The sequence below is a fragment of the Ochotona curzoniae genome, unplaced genomic scaffold, assembly GCF_017591425.1.
Source record: "Ochotona curzoniae isolate NIBS_2020 unplaced genomic scaffold, NIBS_Ocur_1.0 scaffold_3208, whole genome shotgun sequence".
Lineage (NCBI taxonomy): Eukaryota > Metazoa > Chordata > Mammalia > Lagomorpha > Ochotonidae > Ochotona > Ochotona curzoniae.
Genome location: NW_024467106.1, coordinates 39845415 through 39871681, shown reverse-complemented (window position 1 = coordinate 39871681; position 26267 = coordinate 39845415). Strand labels below are relative to the sequence as shown.

General features: G+C 37.3%; 1 pseudogene; it reads left to right on the top strand.

Annotated features, from left to right (window-relative positions):
- Window positions 1-1580: 1580 nt before the first annotated feature.
- LOC121144964 lies at window positions 1581-2915 on the top strand (annotated as a pseudogene).
- Window positions 2916-26267: the final 23352 nt, after the last annotated feature.

Genomic DNA, 26267 nt, shown 5'->3' with positions numbered 1-26267 from the left:
TGCTGACTCTTAATCTTCAGACATTCAGACTCAGCCTGAGTCACATCACCAGCTGTCCTTGCAGCTTGCACATGGCTCATTATGGATTTCTTGGCCCCTACAACCACCTAAACCAATTCCAATAATAAGTACTTCAAATGAATTCCCTTCTGGACAAATCTAATTAATACGCTGAATATAAACATCTAGTCAGCTATATCTAATACCATTAAGGAGGATATACATTTGCCTAAACCCAGTTACCATGATCTCACTTCATACATTTATATCCTTCATATATATGTGTGTATATATATATATATCTAATCATACAATATACATCTTCAAAGCATATAGCTGAATTCAAGCCTGAGAATCCAGTCAGTGGTAGAGGGTGGGAATTGCTGCGTTTCTATAAAATACTTTTCTGCAGAAATAATAACAGTGTGAAAAAAAAGGAAAAAATAAAAGCCTTTAGCTGCGATTAGCAAACTATTTGAGCAAAGCTGATTCTCAAATTGAGCATCACTCAGAATCAGAGTGAATTCAGAGAGGTCCAGCCAGCAGAGCAGTGAGCTTTTCATGGGTTGAACACAGATGCAAAATTGATACAATATCTAATGCTAATCATTTGTCTTGTTTAAATACAGCTTGATGAACTGGTTGCCTGTAACTGGTTGAAGCTCACCTGTTTGTTACTCACAGAAATGTGGTCATTTTTTACCAGAAAAAAATTTTTAAAATCTTATTAAGTTAGATCTTGTTTTTGTTATGTGCCAAATTGGGGGGTTTAAGCAGCTTAAGGGGAGTTCAAAGTAAAGACATCCTGGAGCTACAGGTCTTCTGCTTAATTCATGCTCTAAAACTTTTATCTATTTGAAAAGCATACAAACATAGAGGGACACATACAAAGATTTCTCCTATGCTCGGATTCAATCAGATATCTACAACATGTAGAGTTGGATGAAATCAGTCAGCCCAGTCTTGACCTCTTAAGTGCGTGGCAGTACCCAACTACAGCAGCCACAACTTGCTCTCTCACTGAAACTTGCACACAAAGAGGCTCTAGATTTTAATGACACACTTTCCCTTAGTCACCAAATGAGGAAGACCAGAAAAATGACTCTGCAGCAGAAGCCCAAATGGAAGGGGTAAGAACTAGAGAAAGTCCATTAGCTACATTTCCAGCAGCTGCACAGCAAGTCCTTCTTTAAGAAGCTGCATCTTGGCTAAGCGAGGTCTTTCTAACAAGCAATAGAACTCTGAAGGCATCAATCACAGGCTCACAATCCCTCTTCCCCCATCACGCTCATCTCTGCAGCCTTTTCTGGGATTCCCACCTAGAGAGGGAGCACAAGCATCCCTCAACTTTGGCCTCAGTGGAACATAGCACTTGACCCCCGAGTACCTCGCTGGCAGCGGCCGTTCTCTCAGGGGCTTGGCTGGCCACCTCTAGAGCACTGGGTTGGCCTGGGCCACCTCGGTTGTAGTGACCTGGAGGCGCCAGTGTTCAGGGTCGATAGTCCCGTGTGCCCTGAGGTCTCCCGCCCTCATCCAAACTTCCACCAGCCGGTGGGAGAGCAGGCGCCCACCACTGCCCCATGGCTTCTTCCCTGGAGGACCCACAGTGACTGCAGCATTATTTTAAAGGCCACAGAGTGGCCATTGCCTTGGTGGATTTCAGCCCACATGGTAAACAACTCGCTACTGCTTGTTGGGACACATTTCTCATGCTATAGAATTTCAAGCCACAAGCTAGTGCTTTCAGATATGTGGGTCACAAGGAAGTCGTAACCGGCATGCAGTTTTCTCCCCTCAGAAATTTGATGGCATCTGCTCCACAAGACAGAACCGTTTGATTTGAGATTCCTGGTAAGAGAGGGAAATTGTCAAAATTTAAAGCTCCCACAGCTCCAGTGCATAGTGCTGATATTTCAGCTGATGGCCAATTACTAGCAACATCTTCAGAAGACAGATCCATGAAAGTATGGAGTATATATCGCCAGCACTTCTTACAGTTCCTGCACTGAACAGACACTGGGTGGGCTGTGCCAAATTTTCACCTGATGGAAGACTAATTGTGTCACATAATGAGGATAAACCTGTTAAAATTTGGGACAAGTACAAATAAGCAGTGTGTTCATAACTTCTCAGATTCCATAGGATTTGCAAATGTTGTGGATTTTAACCCTAATGGTACATGTATAGCTTTAGCAGGTTCTGATAACACTATGAAACTCTGGGATTTAATAATGAACAAACTACTGCTGCATTATCAAGTTCACAATGGTAGCGTTAAATGCCCATCCTTCTATCCTCTGGGTAACTTCCTCATCATTGCTTCTTCAGATGGATCTCTAGGAAGGAAGACTCATATATACACTACCAGGGCATATGAGACCACCTGTCTTTACTGTTTCAAAAACTGGGAAGCTGCTTTCATCAGAGGGTGCAGATACACAGGTCTTAGTATGAAAGACTAACTTTGATAAATTACATTCTAAAGTTGTTAAAGGAAATTGTAAAAGATTGCATTTTGATTCACCACTGCATCCTATTGATATCTACCCTAGAACACCACATCCCCAAGAGGGAAGAATTGAAATTGTGGAAACAACAGAGACCAATGGTAGAACTCCCCCAGAAAAGGGTGGAAAGATCTGTGGATGTCTTGAGTCCTTCTACAATGTCACTGGATGTTCACCAACAATCATGAAAAAGAAGGCAGAAGACATGAGTGTCTTCTCTTAGAGAGAAGTCTTCTGCTCTCGGTGACCGAAGCCCTGGAGTGTATCATGGAACAGCTTCTTGTTTTGACACAGACTGTTTCAATCTTGGAGCAGCGACTAACGTTGACAGAGGACAAACTGAAAGACTATCTGGAGAATCAGCAAAACCAGTGCTATCCATCAGAAAAGTTGAGTAGGGAAACATGAGTAGAGGCACTAAAAACAATCATCCATCCACATACCCAGCAAGGCAACCCAAGACACCCCTCATGGCTCAACCACATACTCCATGACATTTCTTAAAAGAGTAAGCAGAAGAACAAAAGGCCAAAAAGGAATATTTAAGGTCCTCAATTTAAACACACAAAATCAACAATGTGTTTGTATCAAAAGGACAAAATCACTACCATTTATGATCATAGCAAGAAAACAATGAATATTCAAGTTGCTATAAATATTGAAAAATACATAAAGGTGTTATTGCTTAAACTAGACACAATTTAAATGGACAGAGTTATCACAAAAGTATATGCTCATGGCTCTCAAATGCAATTTTGTCTTTTTACGAGCTGTGCCAGTCCTTGGTGATACATTACTGTTAATAAGTTATTAAAAATCTGTACTTGCTTAACATAAAATTTACCATTTGTCACAGGAGTAAACAGTTACTATTTGGATGATAATACCTCCTTCCCACCTAATGCTCTGTCTTACGTAAAATGTCATTCTTTTGACATCTTGAACCCTGACTCACTGAGATCAGAGTTTGCTTTAAAGACGCATTACTATCGATGACAAAAGACCTGCATGGATTAGTCACTTTGCAAAAGTGATTATACTAACCACCTGAGAAACATTTTCACTATTTATGACAATCAGCTGGGTCTTTATGCAGAGCCATATTTTTGAAGTACATGACAAAGGAGGATTCAGTCAGCTCAGGTCAGGGATTATCCTGGCAGCTGTGATACCTCTTGAGATGCCCATGGCCCAACATCGTACACAGTCCTGGCTGTTGCAGGCATTATGGAAGTAAGCTAGGGATAACTATGAGCTCATCTTTCTCCATCTCTCTCACTCTATCTCTCCCTCATTCTCTTTTCTTTCCTACTCATCCCTGTCTCCTCTTCAAACATAAATAATATTCAATTTACAAATCAATCAAACTTATTTGGTGCAGTTTGAAATGTATGCTTGCTTTTTAAAAAATAATATGATTTTTTGAACACTCCTCACATGAGAGAAGATTTTGCTAATGGCAAAGCATTTTAAAAAGCAAAGATTTGCTTTGTTAACATTGTCTTACTCTTTAAACTTGCTAATATTATTACAGAAAAAATGAAACACAGAAACACACACAGAAAACTAGTTCACTCTTCATTGATGTGCACATTTACACTGTCAACAAATATTCCTTTTCTGGCACCTATAATAGCATCAAAAAATGTTGCTTCTGACAAAGGGTGAGGAATGCTTTATTTTAAAGAAAACATTAGAAATATACATGATAAAATATTTAATGGAATGTGTTTGTAATTTGCTGTTGGTGGAAGAGTTCAGGCAAAGCTACCTAATAATTAGAGTTAATTATTGGTATTAGAAATCTATGCCAGAGTACAAGTTAGGGAAGACTTCTCCATTGTTAAATATTTATTATTTGTGTTTTGCACTCATTTCTGTAATGGCAAAAGCCATTGCTTTTTTGGAACAAAGTAATACCAAATTTACATAATCTGACTCCCTTCAAAGAAAATAAAGGAAAAAAAATGCACAGTATGTTATAAAATAGTAGTTTAGTATAAATAGAATAAGGTAAATGTAAGCTAGTTGATGCAGTGAGAAATTATTGTTTTTGGATCTCTGTGGCATTATCAATAGAAAAATAAGAGGATAACTGGCAAAGAAATGAAAAAAAGGCAAGTTATCTTCAAATGATTTTTAAAAGTAGAGCTTTGTTAAGAACTTCCCTAAACTCCTAACCATATTTCTCTCATCTAAAATGTTCTATATATTCTGACACTATTATATAACATAGAATAAATGAATAACATCTGGGTAAATCTCCAATTATTTGTCATTTTGGAGTGAAAACGAGGTGGACAAAAGGAAAAGAGAAGAATGAGAGAGTAAGTGAATTTTATCTACTTCATTTCATTGTCAGGGGATTTTTATAAATTACTGGGAAAAGGTCCTTAGACAAAGTTTAAACTAAATGAATTATTTAATAAACAGATGCCAAGTGGAAATGCATGGTTTGTCACTCTTACGCATGAGGCAGTTTAAGCATCTCAAGGTCGTTTCCCTGTTTGCCACATTACATGTTTTCCCACGGCACCTTGTGCCTCTCTGATGGAAAAGTGAAGGAATAGTCACATTCAGTGACTAAATCACTCTGCAATTCAACTAATGAGATATTTGTGAAGTGTACAAAATTCCTTGTGCTTTAAGGTTTAAAAAAGTAACTGAAGACATAGAAGTTTTAAGGAAAATATGTAAGCATCAAGGCTTTTGCTCTAAATTCATCTCCTTCACCTAACATGCTATAATACTTTGCCCAACGAGATTATTCTGGCTACTGCTCTAGCATGATTAGACCTGGAACACTCCTCCAACACCTCTAATTTTTCTGGAAATAAACATTTGCTTCAAAGCACAATTCAGAGAAATTTTTTCTCCTTCCTAGCTGTGAGTAGGCTCATTTAATGAACTGCATATCTGTGTTTGATGAAACATAAAACCTAACATAGAGGGTAGTGATGATTGATTTAAGTGAAAATACTGGCTTGGGTTTGGTGCAGTAGCCTAGTGTGCTAAAGTCCTTACCTTGCATGCACTGGGATCCCATATGGGTGCCCGTTCATATCCTTGCTGCTCCACTTCCCATTCCAGTGTCCTCCTTCCCTCCCGTTAGCCCTGGAAAACAGTAAAGAATGGCCCAAAGCCTAGGGACCCTGCAGCCATGTGGCAGACCTAGACAGAGCTTCTGGCTCCTGGCTTCAGATCAGCTCAGTTCTGACCATTGCAGCCACTTGGGGCGTGAGCCACTTGGTGAATGGAAGATCTTTCTCTCTTTCTTTGTCTTTGTAAATCTGACCTGGTATAAGTAAATACATCTTTAAAAAAAATGGCCTCAGACCCTGAATCCCCTGGGACCGAGGATACGTTCCATTATACTCAAGGAAAAAAAAAAAAGGAAGGAGAAGAGAGAAAAAGAACAACAGTATTATTCTTGAAATTATTAAAATGGTGTTATTATTGAATTAGTAAACATGACAGAAGATGAAATTATATTATGAATATACATGGAGAAATGTGTGGAGCAAGAATCATTACATTTAAGTATCTACCTCTCTGACTCAATGTCCTTATTTCTAAATTTACTTTATAAATTAGTGATGAGAATTGAATTAGTTAAAATACAGAGAAGACAATTCACAATTTCTTTTGGAACTAGTTGAGATGTTGAAACCTGAAAAGGAACAATATTAACAAATGGAAATAATTGAAACAACTGTAGTGATTTTACAATGCTACTGTACTTGTAAACTCTAGTCCAACAAAGCAGCTTTGTAACAAACAATTTGAGTGAATGTTGAAAAAAAAATTAGCTGTAGTTTCAGTTTCCACCTGAACAAGGTGTATAATCTGGTAAGATACTATACTTTTGGAGTCATAGATTCTCATTCATAGAATGCAAGGCTTGGAAAAAACATCTGCTAAGATTTATTCCATCCCTTAGTTTCTTTTTTTTATTATAAGCCAGTAGTTTCCCGTATTGAATTTATTTGTGATTTTAATGTAGAACATTGGTTATAAAGGATTTTTCATTCTTATTCTTTAATGTAAATCTAAAATAAATAGAGAGTTCAATGCTTAATATAGAGACTACTGTATAACAAAACAGGAGCAGTGGGCTGAATTGATTACTCTAGTTAGTAAGTTATCTCTCATAATGAAATAAAGAGCAATTATTCACTAATCATGGCAATGACTGATATTGCTAGTGCCTGAATTACTGCTTTGTTTGATGATGTGTAAAATCTGCAAGCTTACCTCAACATTTGCTTTTCATTGGTTGTAAAATGTTCATTGATAAACACAATGTATTCTTTGGTAACTAAATATGATTATCTTTAGAGAAATCAGTCACATCATGTGAGGACATGAGCCACTAGCCCACGCCGCTGGGCCCTGGAAGTTAATTTTGGAAACATTTTAATCTGGCACCTTACAATAAGAGTTTGTGGCAATATTTTGAAGATACTTCAAATACCACTTAAGAATTCCTGTTTAATTTTTAAAGATTTATTTATTTGTATTTGAAAGAGATTCATACAGAGAAGGAGAGATGAATCTTCCATCTGCTTGTTCTCAGCTGGATCTGAAGGGGCGTTGCCAGGACAAGAACCTGTGCCCCATATGGGACACAGGCACTAGAAGACAGGGTTAGCTGGTGGAGCCATCATGCCAGACACTGGTTATTAAATTTCATTTATTGAATATAAATAACTGTGTATAACAAATGATCCCTGGAAAATGGATTTTATAAGCAAAAATATCACACCTAGAAAAGTTAAAAGTTACTATGCTAAGATCACATAGTATAAAATTTCTCAGTAATTTTAACTCCTTTTTCTATTTCCAAACTCATGAGTTGTTCAATGGCAAATTCTGACTTCAAAATATATTCAAAATCTATAATTGTTCCCCAATCTACCCTGCTATCACTTTTCTCTGTCTTGTATGTCAATCCTTTATAAGATGTAACACATACACATATACACACACACACACACACACACAAATGATGTCATTTTGACATCATTTTACCACTTTCACATTCACTCTCATTATATTATATCCTCACTTGGCACCTTGTTCTTACTCCAATATGTCAAATGCATGTATAAGCCTATGAACGCTACCCTTCTAATGGCCCCTGACGTTAAAATACAAGTATCATCTGCTCATTTCTTCTCAATTGTCCCTTATCAGAAAGAAAAGCATGGAGTTGCCTTTTTCAACTCTATCCAGATTACAACACAAATTCTGTGAATGAAATTGACTAAATCCTACACATACAGACATCAATATGAACACTTGAGTGAACACAAAAAGGCTATTTCTCATGTAGCAACTAAGTTCACACTATTCTCATAATATCAGGATAATACTTAATATAACAATTGTTCCAGAGCTACTGAAACCACTTCAATTCTGAAAGAGAAAATATGAAAAGATGCTCTATAGGGAAACTTTATAAATTACAAGGTGTAAGAAAGCCCCATAAATAAAAAGAAGTGTACAACTTCACAGCATCCCCAAACACTGGAGAAAGGAAGGGGTCTTACAGGGCACTGAACCAAGGCAACAAATGTAAAGATTTTATATCCAAGAGCCTATGATAGCAAAAAAAATTTGTCAATGGTTTTCATTGCATTTGACACAGATAACAATAGTAAAGGTTAAATATATGGGACTAGCACAAGCTTAAGATTAATGCAGGTTTCCGAAAGAAGGTAGGTTTGGGCTAAAATGCATGGTTAGTAATTTATCATAAGAGATGAATGGGAACAGACAATGGGAGAAGACAAATCAGTGCAGACTTGACCTCTATTAGATGCAGGGTGTGGACTGATAGGGACTGGCATTTATTCAATTATTTAAAAGACTCCAGCAACTCTTGATTCAAATTTGGTCTCTTCAAGAGCCGCATAATGACCAATGTTCTCCAGAAACATAGCAACAGGATGCATCTGTAATTTGGAGAGGATAATATACCTGCACATGTTCTATTAAGCCTCCATTTTTATTACAAATTCTAGTGTTTGTGCTCCCAAAACAATCAAGAAACATAATAAGGCACTATGGTTCAAATACAGAAGAGAATCCAGGTGGATTGAATAGCTGTGCTGTTCCTCTGTTCAGAATACCCCACCACCCATGTTTTGGGATTTTGTTTGTTTATTTATTTGTTTGTTTTTGAATATTTGACTCTCTAAAAGGATACAAGCTGCTCATAATCCCTTCCTATAGAATAAATTTTCAGCATGTTAGGACTTGTTTTCTATTTTTCCCTTGCCCCAGGAGGACTCCTCTTGTAAACAACATATTTCCTCCACATCAAATATGCACGGTACTTCATTCCTTTTTGTGCTTTCTGCATACCTTCCACTGGCTGCTTAGTGCCCAAGAGGGTCCTGCATCCAGATTCGTGCTTATTTTGTGTTTATCCACTTGCCTAGGTTGCAGCTCACCCTTACTCCTATGTTTGAGATTTTGGAGACCACACGAAACCCCTTTGTTTCAGCTTACCATGCCCTCCTTAAACAATCAAAACTCAAAGCATTTCGACCTATACTGACAAAGAAAAGTGTATCTGCAACCTTCTCCTATGCCAAATTTCTAATCACGTTACTCTCCATTGCTAATGACTTCATGTAAAATTAGAGGCAGAGATTGTTTTTTATACTGTAATAGATTTTCATCAAAATCAGGAATACGAAAAAAGTAACTGGATCAGTGATTCATAACTCTTGATAGATATAGAAGATAAAGGAAAAATTTGCTTCATTATCCTACTTATATTCTAGGTGATAGTGATGATAGAACAAAAGTTAATGTCATCTGTAATTAGTAGTATCTCATGACTTCAAGGAGATAATATAACTTAAGTGGAAATTGGGGAATTAGAATCATTTGCATAGAATATTGAGCTAATGTATTTTTCAAAGGTATTAGATAAAATATAATAGCATTAAAGAATTTTACCTTCCTTTCAGTAACACAACAAAGGCTACTAGAAATATAAGGATTTACTAAGAATTATTCTACAATACTTTGTGATGCACATACTAGAACATTTAACCTGATAGGAATCCAAAACCAAAAATTTAATATATTTTATAAAGAAAGCCTGAGTCAACGTACCTGAGCAGACTTCTGGAAATAAAATAGGTACTTGATGGGAAAAAAGTAAAAATTTGAGGGCGTGCTTATTTGATGTCAAAACCCATAGTCCTTAGATTACATACCCATGAGGCCAGCACGATGACTCATCTGGCTAGTCCTCTGTCTATACGTACTGACATCTCAGATGGGTGCTCTTTCCTGTCCAGCTGCTCCACTTCTGATCCACTTAACTGCTTGTGGCTAAGGAAAGCAGCAGAGAGAGATGCGCATCTGAGAGAGAGACCAGGAAGTATCTCCTGGATCCTGGTTATGGATCAGTACAGCTCTGGCCATTGAAGTCATCTGGGGAAATGACCCAGCAGATGAATGATCTTTCCCCCTCTCTCTCTTTTCCAGTGAAATATGCCTTTCCAATGAAAATGAATCTTAAATATATATACATTATATATATGGTCCCAGAGGAGCTGACATGAGCATTCAGTAAGTGCTGGTCGAGTCCCAAATACTGTGTTTCTAATTTATCTCTCTGCTAATATGTCTGCAAAAGCAGAAGATGGCTCACGAGTTTAAACCTACAGCCCACGAAGGAGATCCAGGTGTAATTCAAGGCTCCTGGCTCCTTCCTTGCCCAGTCCTGGCTTTTAAGGTTATTTAGGGAGTAAGCCAGCACACTGAATCTGCAACTCAGCCAAATAAATAGACAAATAAGATGTTACATCCTAAGAAAAATATCTTCCTGGAAGAATTTAAAATTGAGGACAATAATAAATGTCTTATCCATTAAGTTAATAAATTAGATGTTTTTCCTATAGTATTCTATTTAGCCCAAATTCCTCAAATAAGAACATTATAGGGATTGGTACTGTGGCATAACAGGCTAAGCCTCCTTTTGAGGCTTCAGCATCCCCTATTAACACCAATTCAAATTCTGGCTGCTTCATTTTCAAAGCAGATCCCTGCTTATGGCCCGGGAAGGCAGCAGGGATGGCTGCAGCTCTTGGGCCTCAGTACCAGCGTGGGAGACACACAAGAAGCTCCTTCCTTCATACCAACTCAGCTCCAGCCATTGCATTCACTTAGAGTGAACCACCAGATTGAACACCTTTCTCCCTCTCTGTCTCTCCTCCTGTCTCTAATTTCTGTCTTTCAAATAAAATAAATGTTTCTAAAAGAATAGATTCTAAGGCCTGGCACAATGGCTCAGTGGCTAAATCCTCACTTTGCCTGAACCAGGAACTCATATGGGCACTGATTCATGTCTCAGCTGCTCCACTTCCCATCTAACCCCCCCTGCTAATGGCCTAGGGAAACAGTAGACTCTGACCCAAAGACTTGGGACCCTGAACTAGGAGACCTGGGAGAGACTCCTGGATCCTTGGCTTCGGATTGACTTAGCTCTTTCCTTTCTTTCTCTCTGTAAATCCATTTTTCCAATAAAACAAATACAACTTTAAAAAAAAAAAAGGATCAATTTTAATTTTTTCTTATGTTTCTGTATGTTTTCCATTGAAACAAAAAAAATCTTTTGGTCTGTTACTCTGCCCCTATTAAATAATCCCCAGAGCATTACGAGTTATCAGTACATTCTCATTGAATAAATGATTATAATAATTTTCATAATTCATATCCCTTAGTTTTACAAATCTAAAATTATCACTGATCATTTGAATTATGAATAATTTTATCTGTTAGTATGTTTCTAAATATTGCTTAAGTCAGTATTATAACATCTAAAATGTATATTCATTTTATAGGCTCTGTTTTCTTCATTAGCATGTGAACTATTAAATAACTGTGGGGATTTTATCTTTCCCTTCTTGAGTTGAGATCTGGTTTCAAGAGTACTGCAGAGGAAAAATGTATTAAGTCCTATTCTTTTATATGTTGCTGAGTGCTCAGAAAGCTTTATTATGTCTTTGCTGTTGACATCTATATTTCTTTATGGAACTAAGTTTAGTGATTAGACATAACATTTCTCCAACTGCAATAATTATTCATGCTATATTGACTGGGACTCACAAAGCTCACATCAGTTTTAGCTGTCATAATTTTCTTACTAATTTCCAAGTTGGAATATAATTTTTCATTTCATTATCACTCTGTGTAGATTTTTCGTTATATACTGTACTTTTTTCCTCCTTTTATTTTGCTTCCTTTGATACTAAAGATTGTCACTTCTATTTGTTCTTTTTTTTTTCCTTTTGACTGAAGCAAGGAAATTAGCACCTTGAAGTAAGGCACACTGCGTGGAACATATCATCATTGAAGATATCTGTAAAACATCTCAGTAAATCATTATTATTATTTTATTACTACAAAAATTAAAGAAGCCATCATCATTTCTCACATGTTTTAGTTTATACCACAGCTACCACCAGCACATAAAATGATAATCATACAAATACACTTATTGAAGAGAACCAAGCAACTTCATCATTATCAAACTGAATGAAAATAAGGATCACATTTTATTCTGTACGAAAAACTGACCTAAATGAGAACTAGTAAAGACCATTAAATTGCGATGTCCCCCTGTCGCTAATCTAACTTGCCCTCCACTCTCAAATAAGTTCTGGGATGTACAACATAGAAAATTGAAGGCTGTACTAGGAATGGTATTTCTAAAAGAAATTCCAATCAGCAGTAGAACCAAAAGTTCTTCAAAACAGCTTTGCGAGGGTAATCTTGTTACACCATTTGGCTAGCCTCAAATAACACCTTTTCGTAGAATTTCTGTTTTAATTTGTATATCCACAATATGTGATTTTTTAATATACCATTAAAATTTTCAAGACTGTACTCAGAAATATCATATTGGTAAAATTTTTTTAAAAATAGATTGCTACTATATTTAATATATTTTCCACACTCCAATTCATGGATACTTTTTAAATACAAGTTGATTTCATAGCTTTTTACAGCCAGAAATAAAATCTATCCTTATGGAATCCTAAAATTAATCATGAAAGAGCTTGGTTATAATTAGAACAAATGCAGGGCTCCCAGGTCTCTGTAGAATAAAAGTGGCTACCTATATTTTAATTCTTCTACAAGTGCCTTAAAAACATTGCAAATGTTTAAAGAGAACAGAATGTCAACTAAGATTCATGTCTAAGCCAGTCTAGGAAACATGATAGCTCAAGATCACAAGAAAAACTGAAAACAAAGCTCGATGCAGAGCCCACACTGAAAGAGACAAGCGATCTATTTTACACAAGAAGTCATGAGCAACAGTTTCATGGTGTTAGCCCACAAAATGTAAAATCTTATGGGCAGCAATGTTGAAAGGAGTTTTTACCATGGTTGGGTAACTATAGAACAAAGCCTCAAGACTTAAGGCTCCATTAGTGGAGAAGTTGAATGGATCCAGCCTTGCTGGCCGATGTTGGAGGACATGGGGGCACAGTGGGCAACAGGCCAGCGGCTTGACAAACTGAGACCCTGCGTTCACTCAGTGGCTGATATCCTGTCTTCCTCTGCTAGGGAGGTCTCTGCCTTGCAGTGGGGAAATGAGGTAATCGATTAGGGGGCACTGTGGTCAGGTCAGGCTTGCAAAGTGCCAGGAAAGATTGCATCTAAGCGGACCTCTAAGTTGATTGGTGGCGATGGGGTTTCAGAGCACCAATCAGGTTACTGTTACGAATGTTCTGGGCTTCCTGTTTATCACCCAGCTTATAAGCTTCACTGCTAGACCTAATAAATGGATCGCTTGGTTGACTCCTGGCCATCTCCTTTCTCCAGTGATCTTCCATGAGGCCTCTGTCACTTTACCTTGGAATCTTCCAGGAGGACTGTGGAAAGCAGCCTTACATAAGTTAAATGACTTGCCACTGGTAGTAAAAGAAAGGAGTCAGTCAGCAGTTCTGGAAAGGCAGTACATTGAGTTAAAATGGAGGCAACTTTGAAAAGAACAGTATTCTACACAAGCCTATTAGAGAAGAAACAGAGATGATACTGAAAATATAAAGAAGAAAAAATGTTTCAAAATCAAAAGATCAAGCAGTCATTTTTTTTAAGAAATTGTATTGTGTTACAGTTCAGAACAAAGTGCTAAGCATAAAGAGACCATTCAAAGCCTTATGGCAACCTCACTGAAATACCCATTATTGCCTTACCCTGAAAACATCATATAAATACCTCATGCTGTAGGCAACTACCTAATTGCTTTATATCTGGGCAAGTGCTATACTGCTGGGAGAAAACACCCTATAGCTGATGGGCATTCTGGGCCAGGTTAATGCCAAATGTGTGTGTGCAAGCATAGTTATCTATACTATTTTTTTTTTAATTATCTGGGAAAATTGGATACTGCCAGGCCAGGACAGTCCACCCCAACTCCCAGGTGGGGTAAGCTGGGGTGAGGGGAAGGGACGGCAGATTGCCCAGGTAAGGGGGTCTGGACATGTATTGGACTGGGACTGACTGAGGACATTCTTGACAGGGGAGGAATGACTGCTGGGATTGTCCATGACCGGCCACTTCACTTGCAGAGCAGAGCTGAGACCAGGTGGTTGGGTAGCAGGGGGAGGGGTGGAAGCCAGAGAGTGTGTCTGGGTCAGCCAAGGCATTTGGCCATGCGGGAACCTGGGATAAGCTAAATAGCATCACCTGTCACCTGCTGGCATATGCCAATGCTAGGGCAGGGAGCAATGCCTAGCTGGGTTAGGTCACAGTACCTCTCTGAAAGTTTCAGAGCAAGGGTGGACCATATAAGGCTGTGCTGCAGCACCCACCAGAACATGAAAGAACTGGATCTGGTAACAGATTCTGTGGGGGAGTTACAAGGGACTAAGCACCCACTGGTTTAGGTAGAGAGTTGTGGGTAGTGACACGCTCAGCCAGGCTGTATCATGGAATTCACCTGAGACTTACTGGAGCCAGGAATGAGAGGGTATGAGCCTGGGGCAGGCAGCTGCACCTTCCACTATACTTGAGATCCATAGCTGGGAGCCAGAATGTGGTGCAGGCCAGGCCATATTGGACTGCAACTCTCCCTCACCCCCCTGTTCACATGAGGGCTGATGCTGGTTGAGGGGCAGGCTAGGCTAGGCTGCTGTATCCTTCACTGAGAGTCAGGACTGGGTGCAGGGCAGCATGAGTCAGACCACAACACTTTCTGGTGAGTGGTAAGACTGGGGAGAGGTCAAGTCACATGCAAGATTCAATGCTGCGAGTAGGCCTGGTTGGGGAACCTGGGGACTGGCAGGCTGTTGCTTGCATTAGTGAGCATGAAAGCTGGAATGAGGCTGGGCCAATCTGGACAGGGCCAGTCAGGCAGAATCAGGTTGGGCTAGGTTAAACTAGGCTACCAACCCACTGGCAGGAAAGAAATCCAGAGTGGGTACAGATCAGCTAGGCTAGGCAGTATATCCTGGAAGGCACAAGATCTGGGCCTAAGAGCAGGCCTGGTGATGAGCCAAGCTGGTCAAAGCATCAGCACCCGTCGGAATACATATGGGCTGGATCAAAACCAAACTATGCTGCAGTGCCCGTGGGAGTAAACAAGGACCAGATGGGATGCAGGACAAGCCAGACTGAGCCACAGCATATGCTAGCACATGCAAAAACCAGGGCTGGTGGCAGGTGTGATGGGAATTACTGGGGTTGCCCCTACTAGGCTGCAGCATCCACTGGTATCTGTGAAGAATGGGCCTGTAGCAGGTAGGACTGGACTAAGCTGCAACAATATCCAGCAGTTTGCATGAGAAATGGGGCAAGGGGCAGAACTGAGCAGGAAGCTTGCATCCTTTCATATGTGCAGTGGCTAGTGCAAGAAGAGCCTGAACCTGACCCTGGACTGACTGGTACACACAAGAGTCAAATTTGCGGGGTAGGTGGGAATCAATCCATTACTATCAAACATAAAACATAGCTTAGTAATATACTTACAGAATCCTTTCAAAACCAGTTAAATGTGAAGTAATTAAGGAGCAATACAAAATTACAGGCATCTAATTATCAGTAACAATATACAAAAATGTGAACAAAACCGTTAAGAAAATTCTAAGAACAAACCATAAAAATCCAGTTTTAATATGAAATAAGAAAAAACACTGAATTTTTAAAGGATATAATACACTGAGAGATTTATTCAATGAAGAGAGAATGAGCGTAATTACAGTAAAATCACAGGGGATGAATCCAATGAAGGTTTAATAATACATCTATGAATAGAAGAAAAGCAAGAATAAATGTAGAATACTCCATAAATACTATATTTTATGGAATTCACCCAAACTTGTAAATGCCAGGGGGAAAGAAAATTAGTAAAATTGAGTAAACTCATGCAGTCTCACTTGGGTTTTAATAAGAGGACAGCAATTCAAAATGAAAAATATACTTTAAACTACATGATCAGGGGCCCAGCACGATAGTGTAATGGTTAAAGACCTCGCCTTGCATGCCCGGGATCCCATAGGGGTGCCAGTTCTAATTCCGGCAGCTCCACTTCCCATCCAGCTCCCTGCTTGTGGCCTGGGAAAACAGTTGAGTTCGGCCCAAAGCTTTGGGACCTTGCACCCGCGTGGGAGACCTGGAGGAAATTTCCTGGCTCCTGGCTTCGGATTGGCTCAGCTCCAACCATTGCAGTCACTTGGGGAGTGAACCATCAGACGGAAGATCTTCCTTTCTGTCTCTGCTCTCTGTATATCCGCCTTTCAACAAAAATAAATAAATCTTTTTTTAAAAAAAACTGCATGATCTGAAAGCATCATAGAAAACAATCCAAAAGGTCAGTGATTTAAATAATGGCATTAACATAAATAGGGGTAAATTTCACTGGGCAACTTGGCTTCTCTTATTTGCATTCTTGGGTATTAATTAGAAAAACTGAGTTAACTAGAGGTCAATCGAGGCTGTGTAAGCAATACTCAACTCAAGCGTTCATCCAGGAACTTTTTGACTAGCCAGGCATGCTTTTCTCATGGCATTTAGAGTTATGGAATAGCACCCCTAGCCCTGAACACAAACACCTCTTGAAACTTGCTCTTTAAAATGTAACATTTCAGTGTTTATCTTATTCTATTCCCCAAATAAAGTCATATGAACAAAGTCAAATTAAATATTCAGGCAAAAAGATAAGCCTAATCAAATCAAACGAGAAGCATCAGGAAGAGAGGAACAATTGGACAAGCAAAACCAATAACTCTTTCTATATAAACAAACACAGTGCTAAGTAGAGACAAAGACATAAATTTATCACTATCAAAATTAACACCACAGCAAAAGAGAAAAGTGCATAAAGAGTGAAAGAAATACACAATCCAGATAAAAAAATGAAAGTAAATCACAAATGGAGGAAATATTAGTAAATAAAACACAGGGGTTTTTTTAGATTCATTTATTTATTTGAAAGGCAGAGTATTAGAGAGACATATCTTTCATCCATTGCTTCATGCACGACAGCCAGCCAGGAGGTAGGAACTCATCTGACTTCCCACATTAGAATTGGGGGCCTAAGTACTTGAATCATTTTCTGCTGCCTTCTGAGGCTTATTAGCAGTGGATCAGAAGCTGGGCAACAAAAGCTAACAGGATGGTTGGCATTGCAAAGGACTGGTAACCTGATGTGCCACAATGCCACTTCCTAAATATAGTACACTTAATAATTGAATTTAACATAAGAACTGATACCAAAGGGATACTTACATACATACATACATACATACAAGTAAAATGATTAAAAATATATTTTTTAGGAGTTCACCAGATTCCCAGAAATCTCACTGGTGAATATAACAATAACCATTGATGAATATAATGAATAAAAACATGAACAAATGGCTCTGAGCAATATAATGTAGAGGTTTCAATATAATTATCTGACAGTGGTAATTCACAGGCGAAAATGATTGAGCAAGGCAAAGAATAAGACTTTGACATAGAACTTCCTACAAAGACAATGAAGACCAAAAATTTAAGTAGGAGAAAGATGACATCAAGTAATTTTAGAAAAACATGCAGCTTGCAGAAAGCAATTGAACTTTTCATTCTAAAGCTTATGTAAAAGTTTTTAAAAATATGAAGAAATTGCAATGTTTTCTTGAGGAATACAAGCTAGATATAACCAATCACTAGATATGGTTTGTGAATGGGATTTAATCCTTTTGTCAATTAATCCTGAAAATTTTTTAAAAACAGGATTTTCTCCAGAACCAGTACTTTCAAAGCGAAAGAGTGATTCAATGACTATATAGCTTGATTTTAGTTTAAATTCAGAAGTTAAATCAAGTTTATCTATATTTGGTAAGAAGAAACAGACATTTGGTCTCTAGACTGAAACAGTCAAAGGAATGCTTAGTAATTTTTATCATTTACCTCCATTTTTGGTTTGGTATTAGACATGCTAATTCCATTAGTGCTATTTTGTTTAGTTTCATTTCAGTCACAGAGATACAATTCATTTTTCTTGTTATATAAAATTTAAAAACAAAAATTCACCATTTAAGTTATACTGCAAGAATGGTTTCTTCAAATACTTAATGTGGCAATTTTCAGAGTTCAATCATAAATTCTAGATACCCATCTGCCTGTCAGATACATGGAGTTCTCTACTCTGTGTCCATGATCTAAAATTAGGGATCATTCCTAATAAATAGAAACAATGTAAATATCAGAAATGTCATTTTTCCACTACATCCATGCTCACCCTTTGAAATGCAACTTTTAAGTTTAACTTATAAAAAGACTATTACAGCTTCTGTTATTCTCTCTCTTCTTTCTCTCTCTCTCTCCCTCTCATCTCTTTTTCCCTTCTTTGCTCCTTACCTTTCAAGCCTCCTCACCCCTCTCTTTCTCTCTGTCTCTCTTCCTCTTTCTCAAAAGAGTAGTCTTTGCCTCAACTGTGTGACTGGTGATTATTATCCCATTAGACAGCCAGAATGACATCTCATGAAAACCTCACACCAGCATCCCTCAGCTAAGCATTTCCTGGATTCCTGACCTGCCGAAACTCTGACGTAATAATATATGTAGTTTGAGACATTAAGTTTAGGGGTAATTAATTACATAGCACTCAGTAATTATTATACACTTGAAGGAAATTTACATACATTAAAACAAAAAAATATAACAGCAAAAGCTAACAGATGCGAAAGCCATACAAAATGGATCCAATCAATAAAATTCAATTTGGTGGCATAAATACCTTTTAAGATTAACTGAAGAAATGACAATACTGATGATTATTGCTTAATTGTGATTGCATTGCTGCACAAGTGACAGTAAGCTCATAATTCTAGGAAATGTAAATAAAATGTGTTATGGGTTAGATGATAAGACGTCTCTGCAAATGCAATCGTATGTACATGGAAAAAAACAAAAACAAAAACACAGTAGAATATCAACTGTTGCTTAAGATAGTTTTGTGAAAATGTGGATTCCACTCTTTTATTTTCAGGCAATTCAAACATTCTCTAGGTTTTGGCTTTTAAATAATACAAATGGAGGAAAAATTAAAATGTAACCTGGAAAATCTTTTGCCATATATTACAGAACTCTAGAACTTACCAAATCAATTCAATCAGCAATTGTTTTCTTGAAATGTAACTGAATAAAATAATAACATATTCCATAGATTTCTATGTAAGAAAGTTCATTTTAGCATTCATTATTGAATTGTTTGCAAGTAGCATAACTTTTATGCATTCAAAGCTTTTTCTGAAGGTATATATTGTAAAATTAAAGCTTTACATTATATGCACTATAAGGACCCTCATTCTTTAGAAAAAATTCACTTTCAGAAGCTGTTTGGTATAGCATACCAGTACGTTGCAAACACATAAATTAGAAAGCAGCCACAGGTCCGGCGGCGTGGCCTAGTAGCTAAAGTCCTCACCTTGAACGTGCCGGGATCCCATATGGGCACCGGTTCCAGCTCCCTGCTTGTGGCCTCAGAAAGCAGTCGAGGACAGCCCAAAGCTTTGGGACCCTGCACCCACGTGGGATACCCGGAAGAAGTTCCTGGATCCTGGCTTCGGATCGGCATAGCATCGGCCGTTGCGCTCACTTGGGGAGTGAATCATCGGAAGGAAGATCTTCCTCTCTGTCTCTCCTCCTCTCTGTATATCTGACTTTCCAATAAACAAATAAATCTTTAAAAAAAAGAAAGAAAGCAGCCACTTTGCCATTTTAATTGTTGCATAGCATATATAAAAATTTAATATATGCCAGACCGCACAATTCTATGTCATGTTCATAATATCTCATATTATGTTTCAGTGGAGTGACTTTCTTTTGTGTTACTGTATGAGAACTAAATGTTCAGATGCTACTTTTACTCTTCATAAGTTTCTCCTTTCGGGGCAAACGTGTGATCTTTGCATGCGTCCTCAGAGACATTGCAGATCAGGTTCCATTAAGCATTTCCATCTGTTGTAGCATTTTTCATCTAAATTGTGATGTGTGAGAGTATTTTAGGAAGAATGTTTCTTATCTATTCCTCTTATACACGTGCTGTGATTGATTAGCCTTATTTAATCAGAAGCTTGCACAACTTTTGTAAATCTTTGTTTGCTTCATATTTACTCCTCAGCTATCTAGATACAAACAAATGCCTTGGGATTATAGAAGAAATGGAATTGTATTAAGTCACCAAAGAAGGACATCCTGTTTAATCACAGATATGCATGTCAGTCTGTTCTCCAGCACGGCAAATATATATATATATATATGTTATATATATGTTAATATATATATGTTAATGTGTATGTATATACACCCATAGACATTTATGTGTATGTATATATGTGCATCCAGATGCATATGTGTATGCAATGTGTATTGCTGTGTATCTGTACAAACATGTGTGCATGTATGTACATGCATTTTATATGTGTGTCTATGTATATATATTCATAAGCTTTAATTGGTACAGGTCTGAGCTTTATGGGTCTAACTAGGTCAGCTCCTACTTTTAAAGGTCTCAGTTACTCAGAATGCATTTGAAGAAATTCATTTAACATGCTGGACAAATATTTGTTGAAATTCTGTCAGCAAATGTTGCTGCTCTCTGGCCTTTAAGAAGCAATATACTAGTGAAGGCTATTGGACATAAAGCTACATCAGTGACTTTATTTTATAGCTAAAGCCATCCTTCAAACCCCATGGGAGATTGGTCCAGGGATTCCTGTATACCACAGTCCAGTGATACTCTATCCCCTATGTAAAGAGCCCCATGTTTTCATGGAATCCATGCATATCCTCCTGTATCATCAAAACTACTTCTAGATTAATTATAATACCCACACAATGTAAACGAGTGCTACTTTATATTGTTTAGAAACTAATTTAGAAGAAGAAATGTATGTACATGTTCAGCCCGAGGCAAATTTTAAAGAAACATTTTTGAGTCATGGTTGGCTGAATATATTGATTCAGCATACAAGATGTGGAAAGCTGAATTTACTATGAAGAGGTATCTGCCTAGTGTATATGAGAAAAGAGAGGACAACTGAAATGTAAACCCAGGAGTTCATGAATAGTTTTGAACTATAAAAATATCCTTCCTTCATTTGTATCTTATGCTTATCTTCATCAAAATAGGGTCGGAATTTATTCTTTCAGATACATTTTTTGTTTGTTGAATTTGATGTCCTAGATACAATGGTATTATTTTCATCAACTTAACGGCTAATAAACTAGATTCAAGGATGTGTGAAAGTGAAGTTTACATCAGCAAAATATTGGAAGAGATTTAATTTGCCTTAAAGTAATTACTATTGAATTATCTGCTTCTTGTTCTCTGCAGTCCTTTTTATTTATGGAAGACACATGTTTGTATTTCACCCCCAACAATTCAGTTGGTACATACTTAATGACTGATTGGGAGTTTTCAATGATTGGAGAATGCTACAACAATATTTCCACCAGCCTATGGTAGCACATTACATTCTGGTGTTTTTGTTTGTTTGTTTGTTGTTTTGTTCTCATGCGAAAGTGCATCATTTAACTCTGGAAATGTTTTTGCTTTTAAAATATTAAATATGATTTTTGTAAATCTCATAAAATCACTTTGAACATTATAATCGTCTTCACAATGGTAGCCAGAGGATATCAATGTGCACGATACATGTTGACATGTTTGAGATTGCTATTGTTTAAGGAACTGTTGATCCTGAACAGCAGACTTTTAAATCATTATTTCATTGTTAAATAACAATTCTAAGATGACAGATGTTTCTCTTCTTAGAAACTAAATTTAAATATTATACTTTTCATTTTAAATGGTACATAAATATTCGACTTATTTAACGGGCATATAGGATGTGTTAGTACATAAATATGCCATGTACTGTTCATATCATCATAAATATAATCCATCTCCTCGAACACCAAGCATTGCTACTTCAAACTATTTATTTTTCATTATTTCATTATATATTTAGCTTCTACGCATTGTCAGTACCACACCCTTCTAAGTATAGTGATCCCTAGAATATTTGACACAATAAGGCACTTACAAACTTTTTGAGACTCAATTTGTGCGATTGAAAAAAAAAAAAAAAGGATTTTTTTTTTGCCTTTTTAAATGACGGTATAGGAATTTACTTGGCCTATCAATCACTGAAAAGCATCCTCAGGGTAGGATTTTGGTGTGGTGATTAAGCCACTTAGGATACCAGTGACTCAATCAAATATGTGTCCCAACTCTGCTCCCAATACCAGCTTCCTGCTGATACTCAGCAAGAATGACAGCTGGTGCTTGGTTCCTGGATAAACATATTGGAGGGAAAGATTAGATATGATTTCAGTTTTACTTAGTTCCAGCTGTTGCAGGAATCTGGGTATAAGCTGGTAGATGGAACATCTGTCTATGTGTGTCTCTTTACCTGTCTCCCTGCCTTTCAAATTAGACAAAAATTAACAAAAATAAGCTGTTGCCTCTTCTGTGTATAATCACAAAAGAAATAAGTCAGTGGCCTCCAAAGTGGAGCATGTGGGAAAAAAACAATGGAGTCAGTACTGAAGAGCTGACAATTCCATGTGGACACCAGTTTTATCCACGTGACTCCATTTCTGACCCAGCACCCTACTAATGCGTCTTGGGTGGAGGGAGCGGGGAGCAGCTTGGGCCGCTCACTCAAATGGGAGACAGAGAGGAAGTTCCAGGATCCCAACTTCCCAGTGCAGGCTATTGTGCCTATCCAGAGAGCAAACAGCAGATGGAAGCCATCTCTCATTTTCAAATCATTAAGTTATGTGTTCTTTGCAAATGAGACTATAGTGCAGGCCCTAGCTTAGTTTTTTTTCTTTATTCTAGAAACAAAACAGCTAGATGAAATATTACAGTATGCTAGCAATGTTGGTATAACACATTTTAAGATAAATATATAATCAGATATTTTCAGCCAATATCTCCTAAAATACTCATCCTGTCCCAGATAGTCTACAATATACTTTGAGTAATTAACACCAAATATCCATGCGACTTGATGATCAGAAAGGCAGGCATATAGTAATTATAAAATGAGCAGACAGATCTTTCTCTTAATTTCATCACAAAGTAGCTGTAAATCATTGAGATAACATATTCTAAAATCCATACATTTCTAAGCAAAGTCAATATAACAGCACTGTATAGAGAAGTACAGGGTGAGAACCATTAAAACGTGGACTGCCACAGTGCTAGACACACGGCAAGCAATGAATCAGAGCTCATCATGCTGTGAACCACTAGTGTTCTTGTACACCTGTTTCCTCGTGGTTAAAGAAAGTTTCAGTGGATATTTATGTCATCAGTCTATCCCTAATAAAACTTCATGCACTGTCTTTGCTCTGAAAGTTCAGATTTATGACTGAGACAAACCAGGAAATTAATTTCAGATCCAATTTTGCAGCCTCTGCTACTCCTTTCGTGAGGTATCTAAGTTTGATTATCTGCGTCAATGTTCCTACAGCACTTATGAGGAGAAGATCTGGCCACTATCTCCAAAACTGTTGCTTGATCTCAGCGCTCACATCTAATATTAAACAGTCCTGCTGGACTCATCTTCCCCAGTTTCTGAATTCCTTAAACTTCCTCTGAAGTGGATACACACATCAACTTTTCTCATTCTCTTTCAAAATGAAATTTCCTCCCAGCCTTCTTCTCTGCCCTGAGCAGGAAGGAAACTCCGGCTCCCCCGCAGTCCCTCTATGTTTTCACAATATTAGGAGGCACTGTCTGCTTTTTGAACCACTTTGGCTTATCTTAAGGGCTGATACGTAATAGGGCTGCTGTGAAACTTTAAAACATCTTTGATGAAAATTACACATTGTTTAGACTTGTTTCTTGCTGAAACTAGGCAAAGCCCTTCAGGGAAAATTCAGGCAGATGGTGTTTGAGACATTTACTGTTTTATTAAGTATTTGTAAACAAATAGTATAAATGATGATTTTCAGAATCCTTAGAAAACTCATAACAAATTAATACATGAACTTATGTAGAATTAATATTTTTATCTTAACAGTACATTTTTCCTGTTTGTATTTTAATGTTTTAAAAAGTTTTCAAAATTCATTAAAAATCAATTTTTAAAAGCTCCAGAAAAATAGAAAGAAAAAGCAACAGACTCTATTTTCATTCCCCAAGGTATAATTTCTATAATTCTGTAACTGCAATAATTAACACATCAAGAATATTACTATTCCTCCTCAGCCTACACAGTACATTTTTATATATGCAGAAAATCTTAGGTAGCACAGATCCATAGTAATCTAGAAATATTCATTTGCTCTTTAAGGGCCCAAAAATAAAATTAAAGAATAAGATTGTAAATTAAAAACCTGTGATTTTTAGAAATAACAGGTGCTACATTCTTTAGAGCAACACATATGAAGGAACTGTCCTTCATTTCTAGCTGTTTTGGCTCCATGGCAAAAATACTATTTACCAGTGGTGATAATCAGAGTTCAATCAAATTCTTAAGCCAACCAAGGAGATAATTTTGAAAGTATACTTCATCTGTATCCCTACCTTAATTAACCAGCTTTCCCTTACTTTAAGTAAATTTTTTTGCCCTAATTTCTATAATACTCCAAATATCACATCTCATTTTTTATTTTCCATGGTGATTTACAGAAAAGCACAGAAAATGTTCAAATGAGGTATTTGATTACCAGGAAAAAAGCATTTCAAAAAGTATGTGTTAGAAATAAAACATTTTCAAATACAGTATTGATAAGCAAAAGTGTTTTAGTGTAATATACTTTATTATATTGTTATTGCTCAAATTAACTATATATTGCTCAAGTGAATTTTCTCTGGTTGGAGGTGAGCACAGATATAGAAAGAAATAATCTATTTTTGTGAGAATGGTTATGGCAGTGAATCATTGTTTTTCTGACTCTTATAAACAGATAGTCATTTTCCCCGGTATTCTCAGGGGAATTGAAGCTAGATATTGAATTGTCATTTCTTTTTCTCCTCCAGTCCTCCCCAGTATTGTCAAAGGAACAGGCGTCACCACTGAATTGCTCCTTTTCTCTCTCTTTTTCTGCATTTCCCTCTTGTTTTCATAATTACAGAGATTAAGAGACACGTTTCAGAAATTTCCGGGGATTTATGGAGGAGTACATTGAATAAAAACACTCTCTGGGCCATCCACACTAGCTAAGTGTTCTTAATCTGGTTGCTCATGAATGATGAATTGTGACAACGCACCTCCAAGTGTGTCACTAATTTTGTGGATATCACGAGGGATCATGCATTTTCCTGGGAAAAAGGAACAGTACCCTCCACTCTTCTAGCTAGTAAGGGTGGGAGGAGTTGTAATATACTTTTCCAACCCTTTGTTCACAATTTTAATCACAAAAATGTTTAAATAAAATTGGTTTAAGGCATACAATGCTGGCATCCTAATCCAGAATAACATTAATCCTTTAATTTCCTTGTTTATCTCCTGCTTTTGAATTTGAATAACTTACTCAAAAGTATTTCTTAAACTTAGGATGTTTTAACTTGCAGAGTCTCCTCATTGCTGTAATTCCCAGTCCACATTTTTCCATTTTGCTCTAAGTAGCCAATAAATAATTTTTAAATATTCTACAGAATCAGAGTACATTTCCCCACTGAATGGAGAAGAATCATCTTTTCCTGGGTCCAGTAACTTTTAGCGCATTCCTATATTCCTCTATTCTTCAAGAGGAATATAAAAGCATTTGCAGGTAACATTAACGGACCTCATCCTTCTTGGTCTCTTATAACCAGATAACAAATGTATGTATATTGTATCTATCTTGTTAAAAAATCTCTTACATTCATTTGTTTCTACATCTTTCCTGATTCGAGCACAGCTGGCTGAATTTGAATTTTGTAAGCAAAACGAGAGGAGAAATTCTAGACAGTAACCAAAAAGTACTGGGGATAATGAGTTGGTTTCTGAAGAAGGCATATGCATTAAGAAAGTTTATAATCCAGGGTGACTGGTCCAGAGCTTGGTATTACTTACCATCCCAGTATGCCACACTGGAATGTCTGTACTCAATTTCCACCCCGTTCAGATTCTAGCTTTTTGTTAATGTGCAAACTGGTAATCAGCACATGGTACTTTATGTACTAGGGACCAGCCATCCATGTGGGAGAAGAGGATTGATTTCCTGGTTCCTAGGTTGCGCGTATCTACTCACCAGCAGTTTCCATCATTAGGGAGCTCTGTATCACTCTATCTT